Here is a 12,621-nt window from a genome sequence, read left to right on the forward strand (position 1 = left end):
AACGCTTAAAAATAGCAGTTTTAGTTGGCGCCTCTGAGGACATGGCACGCACATTTAGGAAGTGGTCGATTACAAAGAACGGATTTCTTCTCGTATACGACTTTTTCGAGCCTTTTCCTTAGTTGCCCCAATAGTTGTTATGCGGCAGTAATTTGCGACGTAATTTAACAGCAAGATTATTGTAACAAATTGATCTATCATTATTCGTTACCTTTTACCAATATAGGAATGTATTACGGTAATTCGTGACCTATATTATATCCATTCAACAACATAAAAAGGAACTCAATAATTCAAAAACTTTTCTTGCGTATTCTAACTAAAATCCGAGCTTGCAATACAACAGTAATCAAAGCGGGCGTGTCTCTCTGGTCTCGTCATTTATAATGTCAAGTGTGTATATTTTGCAGTAAATGTGCAAAATAAAGAATACAACAGCGGTGTAACAGATCTTCATTATTGAATACGAGCGCCAGTAGAGTCCATCCATATTAATTGTCTATAGGCACGTGGTACACGTAAAAGTCTGTTCACTTGCTGCGATTTTTCTGGCTGGTGTTAAGCCTACCAGAGGTCCTGATTAAAACGCTTCCTCGGCGTCGGGCATGTAGGGGTAGGAACAACCTTATTTCTTTTTTGTTCAGACTAGAGCAGCTCCTCCGGTGCGACACGGTGCCACACGGTTTTACGCCTACGTCCTCTGTCGCATGAATAACTAAGCGACGTCTCGGATGCACCGTGCGTGTACTATGAGCCAAGAAAATGAGGGAAAGAAAGGGACGAGAGCGCACGGGGACGTCGGAACGCCGTGCTGTGATTGGAATAATTAGTAGGTAGACTTAAAGCTAGCTGCCTTTTTCTCCACTGAACTCATCAAATGCTTTAAAACACGGAATGCCTGCGTCCGGCGTTTGGCTTTCGCATCCGAAAGCGATCGAAGAGTGCAGTGGACACAGAGGCTGCTGACTTTAGATCTACCCACATATCGTTCCAATAAGAGCTCGGAGTTCTGACGACCCCGCGCCCTCTCGTCTCTTTCTTTCTCTCGGTGTCTTGACTTAGAGTGTGACGCGGCATTATGGAACGCGGAGACGTGCCAAGAGAGGACGAACAAACGTGGGTCAAGAATGCATACAAAATGGACATCGCACGAAGCGGAAGAAGACTTCACTCACCACTTGCTTGACTCGGGAATCTACTATCGACGGGGGGCGATATTAACACACGCTACAGCGCACACTACCAACGTACACTCACACCGCACACTCACTCCTCACACACGAAAAGGAAAGAAAAAATTCAAACGAACCGCGCTGTCTGACAGCGTCTGACAGCGCTGCGCGGTTCGTTTGAATTTTATCTTTCCCTTTCGTGTGTAAGGAGTGAGGGTACGTTTGTAGTGTGCGATGTAGTGTGTGTTAATTTGAACAACACACTCTCCCAAGCTGCTACTTTAACAGGGTGCGATAGTTGCCCGTGGTTATAACCTGCAAGAGCAGGGCCAATGAGCCAAAAATGCAACTAATTAGCAGGCAAGCGGTAAAACAAAATGAAAAAAAAAAAATTACGGCGGCGAAATCTTTTTTTAGCTATTTTAGATTTTTTTTTTTTTTTGAGCTCCAGTCTCGGTTTCCAGGTATCATGGCGAAAAAGACACGGTGTTCAAAAATCTTTCTGAAGAATACAACGCAAACTATGAAGGCAAATTTGTTGTGGCTATGGTTGTGCGTGTATAAGTATCTTAGCCGCAAATTAGTGAAATTTATTTGAATTATTATATTAATAATTGGTATAATGCAGCAGATGATAAAATTCTTAAAGAATTGCAAAATCGTAATAAATAGTTATTTTTTTGGTGGCACTATTGCTGTGACTTTATATTTATAGACTAAACGATGAAAGAGTACGTTTAGAAATCATTTTTACTTTCATTCTTGTTTTGTTTTTTAAGTATATTCACATTAAGAGGATAATAAATGGAGAGCAGTAGAGAACAAAATGAAGTGTTGACTGCAATCAATATTTTCGATCGATAAGATTTTCAAATAATCCTTTATGTCTTTAGTTACCAGAATAAAGATGAATATTTTTTTGCTTTGGGGCGGAAGTAAAAATAATGGAATATTAAATGTAACTATTTGGCAAAAGATTTCTCCCCCTGAAGAAGGTACATGCCAAATTTGGAAAATAAAGGTTCTTAAAAGTAGTGAATTCACAAAACGGTTCAATCCTGACGGCGCTGTATTGTTTAATGAAATCTGCAATCAATTTAAAGAATACAGCTTTTTCTTTCCAATAACGCTAAAAGTAAAAAAAAATATATCTGCATACGCGAGCGGGAAATAACAGTGAATTACTTTGTCTATAAAAACGCATTCAGAGTGTCTTTTTTAAAGCTTCATAAAATTCGAATTTTAAGACTGTATTCATTGTCATCATTGCATTACGTATTAAACTGCCTATATTAGGAAATATCAATAAAACGTTTTCGCGCCCTTCATTTTTGTGATGCACAATATGCGCTGAACGAGTTCCATATCACGAAACCAAACTTAAGTTTTCCAAGTACCGGCCAAGAAAATAGTCGATGAACCCATCTAGCAATAACAATGTAACACGGGGAGCGGCGGAAGAACCGTGGGATATGGACAGAAAAGGCAAATATGTCTGCTGTATAATAAGAAAAGAGACGTAGGTAGATATGCCAAGGCTTTTGAGACTGTACGGAATTGTAGCGCACAAACATCCTTCCACCCTCTAGCTCCTCCTTTCTTACCACTTAATGAAATGAAAGTACCGCCGCGCGTATTTTTCTATATTCACTACTGACAGCTTATACGCCTCATGAGCTTCTTAATCAGGTTTCTCTTCTCTTTTTAGAAATAGGGTTCGTATGGTTCCCAAGAGCTGTTCTGCTCGTGCCAACGACAAAAAAAGAAGTGCGTGTCGGATAAAACGAACAAGACTTTGTATATGGCAATCTTGAGAACGGATTTTGTATTTTGTGCGTCATGGTCTTCTTTTGTACAAAGTGCTCAAGATCGAACAAATGCAATTTCTACATGTGATAAAAAACTGGATCAAGACATGTGCAGAGCGCGATACTCATAATGGAAACACAGCATCAGCAAGTTTTTGAATATTATTACAACGGGGCTATAAAGAATACCATATTTTACCGCCTAGTTGTTGCCCTGGAGACGATATCCTAGCATAAAGGTGAGTTTGATGAGAGTTTCTGGATGCAAGAAAAAAATGAAAAAGAAAATCTGGCGGTGTGTTTGCTCTAATAGGGTCGGGCTCTCCGCGTAATATTGTCCGGTAAGAAGGGAAGTGTTTTAATTTTGTCGCACATTGTCTTGTAAGACATAAAGCGGACAGTATCAAACTAATATGCGGGACACGAACGAGTCTCGGCAGAACATTCTTCTTTTATGGATCACTATAACTTATCTGTCTCCACGCCTGTGCCTAACTTGCCGTACACTCTTTGTACCAAATCCCTTTCACCGGGTGTTGCCAGGCAAGATTGCGATTGCACGGATTAATAAGACATGTTTCACTTACTTAAACGATTATGTTGACTCGACAAAAAAAGAGCTCAGAATAAAGGGACAAGAAAAACAATTCAGCATTTCATGTCTCCTTTTTTTTTTCTTTATCACTATTTCTAAGATAACTTTTCACTACAACAGCTGCGAACTATAGCAGCCTGTATGGCAGAAAAGCGTTTGCGTCTTTAAATATATTTTTAATAATTTTGCAGACCCTTCTTAAAACAATTATTGTAATTTAGAGCTCATCTTTTAATAAAATCCCTACTGTTGTCAAAGCACACCTAAACTAAAAGGGCGTTAGCCGTTAATACTCCGGTTCTAGGTTCCTCGTTTTATTTAGTCCACAACTCAATAAATTATGGATAAAATGTAGTCTCGTTTAGAATAATTTGAGACATCTGGTCCTGTAATAAATTACCCCTAAAGTTCTGTAATTATTTTGTTTCATCCAATCTTTCCTGAAAACATTGCACACTCTAAAAAAAAGCCCGTGCATCCGCTTTCCCGCACAACACTCGGAGAGCCAATCACGGTAACTTACGAAGGCAGCTCGGCGAATGACGATGGCGAAGCATATGTTTAGACCAAAAAACGCAGTCTGAGTTGTGACATTAAGCAACGCAAGCGTGACGTATTGCATTGCTTAATGTCACAACTCAGACTGCGTTTTTTGGTCTAAAAATATGTTTCGACGTCGTCATTCGCCGAGCTGCCTTCGTAAGTTGCCTTGATTGGCTCTCCGAGTGTTGTGCTGGAAAGCGGACGCACGGGTTTTTTTTTTAGAGTGGCAACCCCGCAGCTCTGCTTTAAAGTATGCGTGATTATCAAAACATTTGCTTTTCTTATGCCAGAATTAATGCTTATTACTTAAGGTAACTGAGATCTTGAAAACACGTGTTGGTTGTATGACCCCGAACACTTAAAAGGTGATTTAAAATTGAAATACAAAGTTTATGTTTTTAACGCGCGCCGTTGGAAGGGGAGGGGTAGGGGTGTAGACCCGCTTCGATTTTCTGAAGGCGCCTCCTTGATTTGCGACGACTCCTCTACTCTCAATGCCCTACCCCCCCTAACCCCCCCCCCCCCCCCCTCAACATTTAGACACCCCCCCATAATTTCAATTCCTGGGGAAAGCCCCCTGTCCGTGGGACATTTATTTTTTCACAACTTTCTCGTTATATATTTTCTCCTTGAAAATCTCCGAGTTTAAATATGCCGCTTATTATATATTCAGTATCATAGATTATGAACATGAAGAATTTCTTTTTCTTAATAAAACAAAAATGTTTCATAAAAATTTAAAATGCTCAGTGCATGTTAAATATCAAACTTTTTCCCCCTTTTAACATCCCACTAGACACTCAGAAATGCACCAGGAACATTATTATCAACAAAAATTGCCCCCGCTGCATGTATACGCTATTTAGTTACTTAAATTAGGTCTGGGGAGTGTGTTTGTTTTATTACAAGATGGGATGTTTGTAAAGAATCCTGAAATGATGTAACATCTCTGTATCTTAAATGAGTCACATAAGACCGAGCTTTTCATATGGGAATCTTCCTTAATATTAAAAACTTCGGTTTTTGGAGTATGATTGGTTTTCCTTTTACGAACAGGACCAACAGTTTGGAACAAGTCGTTCCAGTTACCCGATTCAACACGACGAGACGTATCAACATTTAACTCGTACGTTGCTCGCAAAAGCTCCGCAAAAGACAAAATTTCCGCTGAGTGCGCGAAAAAGTAAAACCACCATGACAAAATCGCAAAAAAAAAAATATATATATATATATATATATATATATATATATATGGGGGCTGGGGCAATCGCCCAGTGAGCGCGATACGACTCTGATGACGTTATATAGGGAGAGAGGAGACCATGCGGAGGACTTCTGTCTATCTATATATATGTATGTACACCCAAACTTCGGTTAGCTTCTAGCCGACCGCAGCCAACATCACCTAGAGAGAAAACCTCCGCGCGGTCTCCTCTCCCTCTATGACAACTCATCAAAGTCGGATCGCGCTAACTCGGCTATTGGGCCCGAGCCCGACGTTCGACGCGCTGATTGGACACGAGCCCCAGCCGAACACTGACACAGCACTCGTACTCAATCTCACGCCTCGATCGATCTGGCTGTGATGGCGCGTGCGTAGGCCTGCTGTCTAGGTGGTGTTACCGCAGCCGACACCTCGAACCGATCGAGCCAATGAAAGAGCGTCAAAAGCGCGTCGTCACGGCACTCGTCATCTTTGTACTTTTGCTGTCGTCGGCTAAACGAACCGTAGATTTATTTATTTATTTATTTACAGTACCTACAATAGGCATTAGAGAAGGGGAGTGGGTGTTATGGGTACAATGGTGGAAACTCCATCTCGAAACCTGATGGGTTTCTGGATGGTGACGATGTCTTTGGGAAGGTATCCATGGCCCCACAATTATGCGCTTTCTTTTGTTTCTGTTTTAAGGTAGGCTTAGTTGTGATGTGATAAACGCACAAAAACAACACGCCCCAGGACGATGACTTTAGCGCCGCTTTATTGATGCCATCCTAGGGTAGCGTTCGCTGCTGTCGCACTTAATGTGAAACGGAGTATACAGTTGTATGAGTGCGACTGGACCTGAGCTCGAAAAGCCCCCTGCTTGCGGACTCGACCATTGAAAGGACGTTCATGTTGAAGGCTGAAGGGCAGAGCGCGTCTAATAGTTGCTGCGAGTTTACGGCTAAAACATGGCTGCTTCCGATAATTGGCAAAGCCGGTGTAGTGACCGACGGCTTAAGGAACGCGAGGCGTGGCGTTTACGCTTCTCGTTTTCGTTATTCGTTCTTTGGCATATTTATTGGGTAATGCCGCAAGATGATTGGCGTCGGAGCGATGATTAGATGATCGGAACTTGCTACGCACCACGATTCTTATCAAAATTGTCCGAAAGACGTGAAATATGTCTTATGTGATTTGACCTCTACCCTGGCGGCAACTTGAGAACCGCTTTGTGACAATGGAGCTCGACGGACGGAGGGTAGGCCGCTCGCTCAAGGTCGAAGTACCGGCTGGACCGGGGGATAGTTTGGTACACATTCCTCAATGAAATTAATTGAATACGATTACAATTACTCTGGCTTGTAAAGTATCCAGTTGGATTACTCGATTACTTGAGAAAGAAAGTAATTGTCCGTTACTGAAAAAAAAAAAAAAAACTGCTTCTTTGATCGCGTTAGATTTTACAAAAAAAAAGAGTTTTTTGCCGGTTTGAAAAGGAGCCTCTCGTACTTTTCATTTCTGACTGAGAATCACCGTCTACTAATTTTCTTAATCCACCAATTTTTGAAAAACCAGTCGCACAACTGGTTCGAAGATATTGTTGTAGGAAACTCGTACGAACAGAGGGTACACTAACAAAAGGGAGGGTGAGAAAAGTAACAGTTACAAGTAGTTTCACTACTTTTAAAAATAATCAAACTATTGTCGGGATTACTGTATAATAAATGGAGTGAAAAGATTACAAAATCACTTCAAAAAAGAATCGATTACTAGTAATTTAAATATTTTTAATCAGTATACAGTACACGCCTGCCGGGGGAAAACGAAGCAATTTTATTTGCCGGGTAATTTACCCATGCCCTGGTGCTGTGATGCACATGTGCGCGTTTCGGTAAATGCGCACTCTGAGGTCTAGCCGTAATTAATACTTAGAACGGGCGGCCTCTTCTGCTGGGGCTGTTCAACGGAGCGCTGGGAAGGGAAGGAGTTCTTCGGCAGCCATCAAGATCAAGATAGCGATTCTGTGAGATACGACATGATTCTGGTGCTCTGTATAAATTTGGTGAGTTCTGTACTATCAAGATGAGTGTAAGCACCGCCTTTCGTAACTCGCGGTATACCATGTGCCCCGCCCCCCCCCCCCCCCCACACGCACACACACACATACACACACAAACACTTAGAATGTTCCGCGGAGCTTGAATGCAGGCTGTGTTCAAGAAACGTAATCGTCTACGTTCTCTGCGCCGCCTTTCACTTCTGCATCGTCTGCGTGCACTGAAAGTCCCTCCCGCCCCCCCTTCCCCCCTTCCCTGTTTTAGAGGAATGGTGATCGCCTGAGAATAATTCGGAGCGACGCGGAACTTCTGCAAGAAAGTTCGCGATCGATACATGTTGTCATCAGGGTTGTAAAAGTTACTTAGAGAATGTACCTAAGATACAGTTACAGTTACTCATACGAAGAGGTACTTAGGTACGCACCTAGGTACTTGCTTAAAGATATACCTAGGTACAGGTACAGTTACTTTAAAGATACTGTATTTATTCAGTTTTCCAAATTTGTTAAATATATTGGAAGTAAAGCTTTTTATACTAAGGATACACTCAAAAACGAGTTCGATAAATGTATTTTATTGGTGTCAATGCGATGTCCACATCAGTGTTGAGTCCTCGTGTGCCTCGTCCCCCCGCTCCAATTAGTCCACATGCCACACCGAAACCGCCGAAACTCGCTTATTGACATTATTGCCCTCAGAGCCGGTGCTGACGCCGACGGGCCTAGAAGACGTCGGCCGCAAGAAGAAACGCATGAGTCGAGTGCATATGCACCTAAACTTTGCGACGACGAGCGAAAAGCTTTAAGCTTCCTCGTTTTATTTTTTCTTTCGTTAGTCAGAAGAAAAATTAGGTTTTTCTTTTTTTTCGGAACTTTCTAAGTTTTGATAACTGCCAAATTTGAGTCCGATTTATTGAGTGGAAACTGCATTATATACGCAATGTTACATTGCTTAACGATTGTAATTATAATTTATTTACAATTACATTTTATGTTGTATTTATGGCAGAACAGTGCCACCACCAGGACAAGATACTGGCAACAGAAACTGCGCACATCGTTCAAGTTATCTCCTTCCTTGTATAGCTGTCAGAGGAACTTCAAACACGCAATGAAGTTGATTTCGGTTTGAGATGAAGGAAGCAGGTCGCTATTTTCCCTAAATGGAGTTCTGAAGCGATTAAATAAATTGGTGTCGCTAGAACGGCATCGCTAATCCACCGTTTGCACAAATGAACACCTACATTCACTAAAGTGTGTCGTTCGATGAAACATCGTAGGCGGGGCTTCGTTCGCTAAAACGTCGTTCGATCAAGTCAGTGCCTCCAATGCCGTACCCAACGTAATGTTAACCACGGCACAAGGTAGTGTGTTAAGACTTCAAGATTTATTGTTTCTACCATTTGACGAAGTGATTAGAAAAGTACCTGTAAAAAGTAGCTTCACTTATTTACAAGTTACTGTTAAATGTACCTAAGATACAAATACAGATACTGAGAACTTAAAGTACCTAAGTTTGTACCTCAGGTATAACAAAAGTACCTAGATACCGATTTCCAGTTACTTGTACCTAGGTACATTAAAACCCTGGAACTTGTCATGCATTGCTTTTACGAGTCAAGGGAACGAAAGATATTGCCAACACTATTACCGCAGTAACTTCTTTGTCTGACAACGTATTTTGCGGTCCTCTGCCCTCGCCAAACGCACGTGAAGCAAATAATAAAAAAGTTACCATCAAAAAATTGTTAATAATCTGCGTTTGCATTGTTAGCGTTGTTGCGTTGTCATGTTACACATGGATAGCAAAATAAGCTATTGGTAATTGGTCAACTCGTTCGTGATTCTGCCGACTGTCCTTCGCTAGTACACGATCCGGAAGTGCAGACTGGTACAACTGTTGTTGGAGGCGATATGAGTAGTCCGCAAAGTGCCTTCACATCTACGGAGAATTCTACAGGGGTCACTGGTATCACCGCGAGCCGTGCGGAGCAGCGTACACACTCATATTAATCGTGATAGTACCTTGTCAGAAGCTTATTTTGTAAATCATGCAATCAGAGAGGCCATTTAGGCTTATGAATTTCCTGCAGATCATTCTATACTCCCCAGTCAAAAAAAATTACCACCTGACATGAACACTCTCCCAGTCAAAAACAATCCCACCTGGCATGAAATAAACAAAAGGGACTACATTCGAGCAACTTTAAACTTACATCTGAGATGAGTGAAATATTAAACCCTGTACCTGTAGGGTGCCTACAAAACCCTGTAGGATGAACTATTAAACCTATATTCAAGCATTTGTATTTTAAGGGCAGATGCTTTTAAACTTAAAAGAGGTCTTCGAGTTAAGATGTTGCAATAAACCAGTCAACTGTCGTTGTAGTACATCTCAAATATGTTAGTTAGTTCTAACACCAGTTAATTGCAGCACTAACACTAGTAAAGTATGCTGGATGAGTATTTCTTAGACATATTGTCACGGGTGGTGACCAAAAGAGAAATATATAAACAGAATGAAATAAACGTTTAATGTGGCGAACTTGTGCCAAAAATAAACGGGTAAAAAAGATAATAACAGAGCGTCGCGGGCGTCGAAGTCAGCGTAACAGCAGAGTCGAACTCTGGGGCAAAAACTGACTCTGGCTCGCTATGCGAAGCCCCTTATGTACAGGAGTGAGCTTCTGGAATAGTCGGTGTAGAATGTTTGACGCGTAGAACATTCGGACCTCGAACAAGCCCCTAACAGGGTTCTCAAATTTACCAGAAAACTAAATAGCAGGAATAACAAACGATGCGTCGCACCCAGGAATCGAACCCGGGCTTTCCGCGGGGGAGGCGGACGCGATAACCGTTAGGCCACGAGCGCGCTGCCTACTTGGCCAGCTGCGCGCGCGGCATTACTCCCGGTTTTAAAAAAGCGCATCGTCCCGATGCAACGCAAAACAAAACAAAGCAAATAAAAATAACGGTAGACTAAAGAGTCATCTGGAACAGATAAGGTCCACAGTCCTATCGAGCGTAGTACGGCTTCAGGCGCACGACGTGGACGACTTCAAGTCGTGGTGGGCGGCGTGATGATGTTCTTGTTCCGTCAGGCATCACCTCGTAGTTCAGATCTCTAAGTCGACGAAGTACCTTGTAGGGTCCGAACTACCGCTTCAGGAGTTTCTCGCTGAGACCATGCCGGCGAATCGGTGTCCAGACCCATACTCTGTCTCCGGGCTGGAAGTGGACGTCCCGACGACGAAGATTGTAGCGGCTCGTGTCGACAGATTGCTGGGCTTTAATCCGGTGTTCGGCGAGCTGACGGACTTCTGCCCGTTGGGCAACCACCTGGGCGTCGTCGCTTTCGTCAACAGCCGGTTCGTGGGGTAACACCGCGTCCAGCATTGTCGTCACTTTGCGACCATGAACCAATTGAAAGGATCTAACCCTGGTGGTCTCTTGCACGGCCGTGTTGTAGGCAAAGGTGACGTACGGCAACACCTCGTCCCATGTCTTGTGCTCCACGTCGACGTACATAGAAATCATGTCGGCGATGGTCTTGTTGAGCCTTTCCGTCAGCCCGTTGGTCTGCGGGTGGTACGCCGTGGTGCGACGATGGCTGGTGTGGCTGATACGAAGGATCTCTTGGGTCAGCTCAGCTGTGCCATGAACGATGATCCGCCATCTGTAATCAGAACTTCGGAAGCCGCGTGCCGGAGGACGATGGACTCGATGAAAAACTTGGCGACTTCAACAGCAGTCCCTGAAGGAAGGGCTTTCGTTTCGGCGTACCGCGCGAGATAATCTGTGGCGACGATTATCCACCGGTTTCCCAGGGTCGACGGCGGAAACGGACCAAGTAGGTCCATTCTGATCTGCTGGAATGATGCACCTGGCGAAGAAATGGGCTGCAGGAGACCTGCCGGCTTCGTTGGCGGTTTCTTGCGTCGCTGGCACTCGTGGCAGGATCGGGTGTAGAGGTAGACGGTTTTGGGGAGACTGGGGCCAGTAATACTTTTCGCGAACACGGGCCAGTGTCCGGCTGTAACCAAGGTGTCAGGACGTAGGGTCGTCGTGACATGGTCTGAAAGACCTCCTCTCGAAGGTCGGCCGGGATTACCAGCAGCTACGGCGAGTCGCTGTCCCCAAAGTTCTCTTTGCAGAGTATACCTTGTCGAATGGCGAAGGTCGGCAGGGTTCGTGAGAAAACACGGGGCACGGTAATCCCGCGCACTTCCAGGTGCTGAATTAATGCGCGCAGCTCAGGATCGTTTCGTTGACGTCGTGCCAGGTCGTCGTTGGTCACCGCTCCTAGGAAGCACTCGTCGTCATTGTCATCGCTGTTGCCGGAAGGTGTTTCGACAGGGGAGCTGGACAAGCAGCCGGCGTCGCTGTGGTTGCGGCCTGACTTGTAGACTACAGTCATGTTGAACTCCTGTAATCGGAGACTCCATTGAGAGAGGCGTCCTGAAGGGTCCATGAGGTTCGCAAGCCAGCAGAACGAGTGATGGTCTGTGACTCCGCGGAACGGGCTCCCGTACAAGTACGGGCGGAACTTCGTGATTGCCCAGACGACCGCAAGACACTCCTTTTCAGTCGTAGAGTAATATCTCTCAGATTTGGACAGCGTCTGACTTGCGTAGGCGATGACTCGCTCGGTGCCTTCTAGCACTTGAACCAGTACCGCTCCAAGTCCTGCATTACTAGCGTCCGTGTGAATCTTGGTTTCCGCATCCTGATCAAAGTGGCCTAGGACAGGAGCTGTCTGGAGTCTTCGCTACAGCTCGTCGAATGCCTGCTGCTGCTCCTCGGCCCATTTGAACTTCTCGGCGTCCTTCGTGAGGTTTGTGAGCGGTGCGGAAATCCTTGCGAAATCTCGAACGAAGCTTGAATATTAGGCACAAAGTCCGAGGAATCTTCGCACAGCATTCTTGTTTTTCGGCGCTGGGAATGCCGCGATGGCACGAGTCTTCTCAGGGTCTGGGCGGACGCCTTCGTTACTAACCACGTGGCCTAGGAACTTCAGTTCGTCATAGGGGAACCGACACTTTGACGCATTCAGGGTGAGTCCGGCGGTCCGTATGGCTTGGAGAACTGCTCGGAGTCGTCGCAAGTGCTTGTCGAAGTCGCTGGAAAACACGACGACGTCGTGAAGGTAGACGAGACAGCTCTGCCACTTTAGTCCTGCCAGTACGGTGTTCATGCCACGCTCTAACGTTGCTGGCGCCTTGCACAGCCTGAAGGACATC

The sequence above is a fragment of the Ixodes scapularis genome, unplaced genomic scaffold (genome assembly GCF_016920785.2).
Source record: "Ixodes scapularis isolate PalLabHiFi unplaced genomic scaffold, ASM1692078v2 PGA_scaffold0__279_contigs__length_252992795, whole genome shotgun sequence".
NCBI classification, from domain to species: Eukaryota; Metazoa; Arthropoda; class Arachnida; order Ixodida; family Ixodidae; genus Ixodes; species Ixodes scapularis.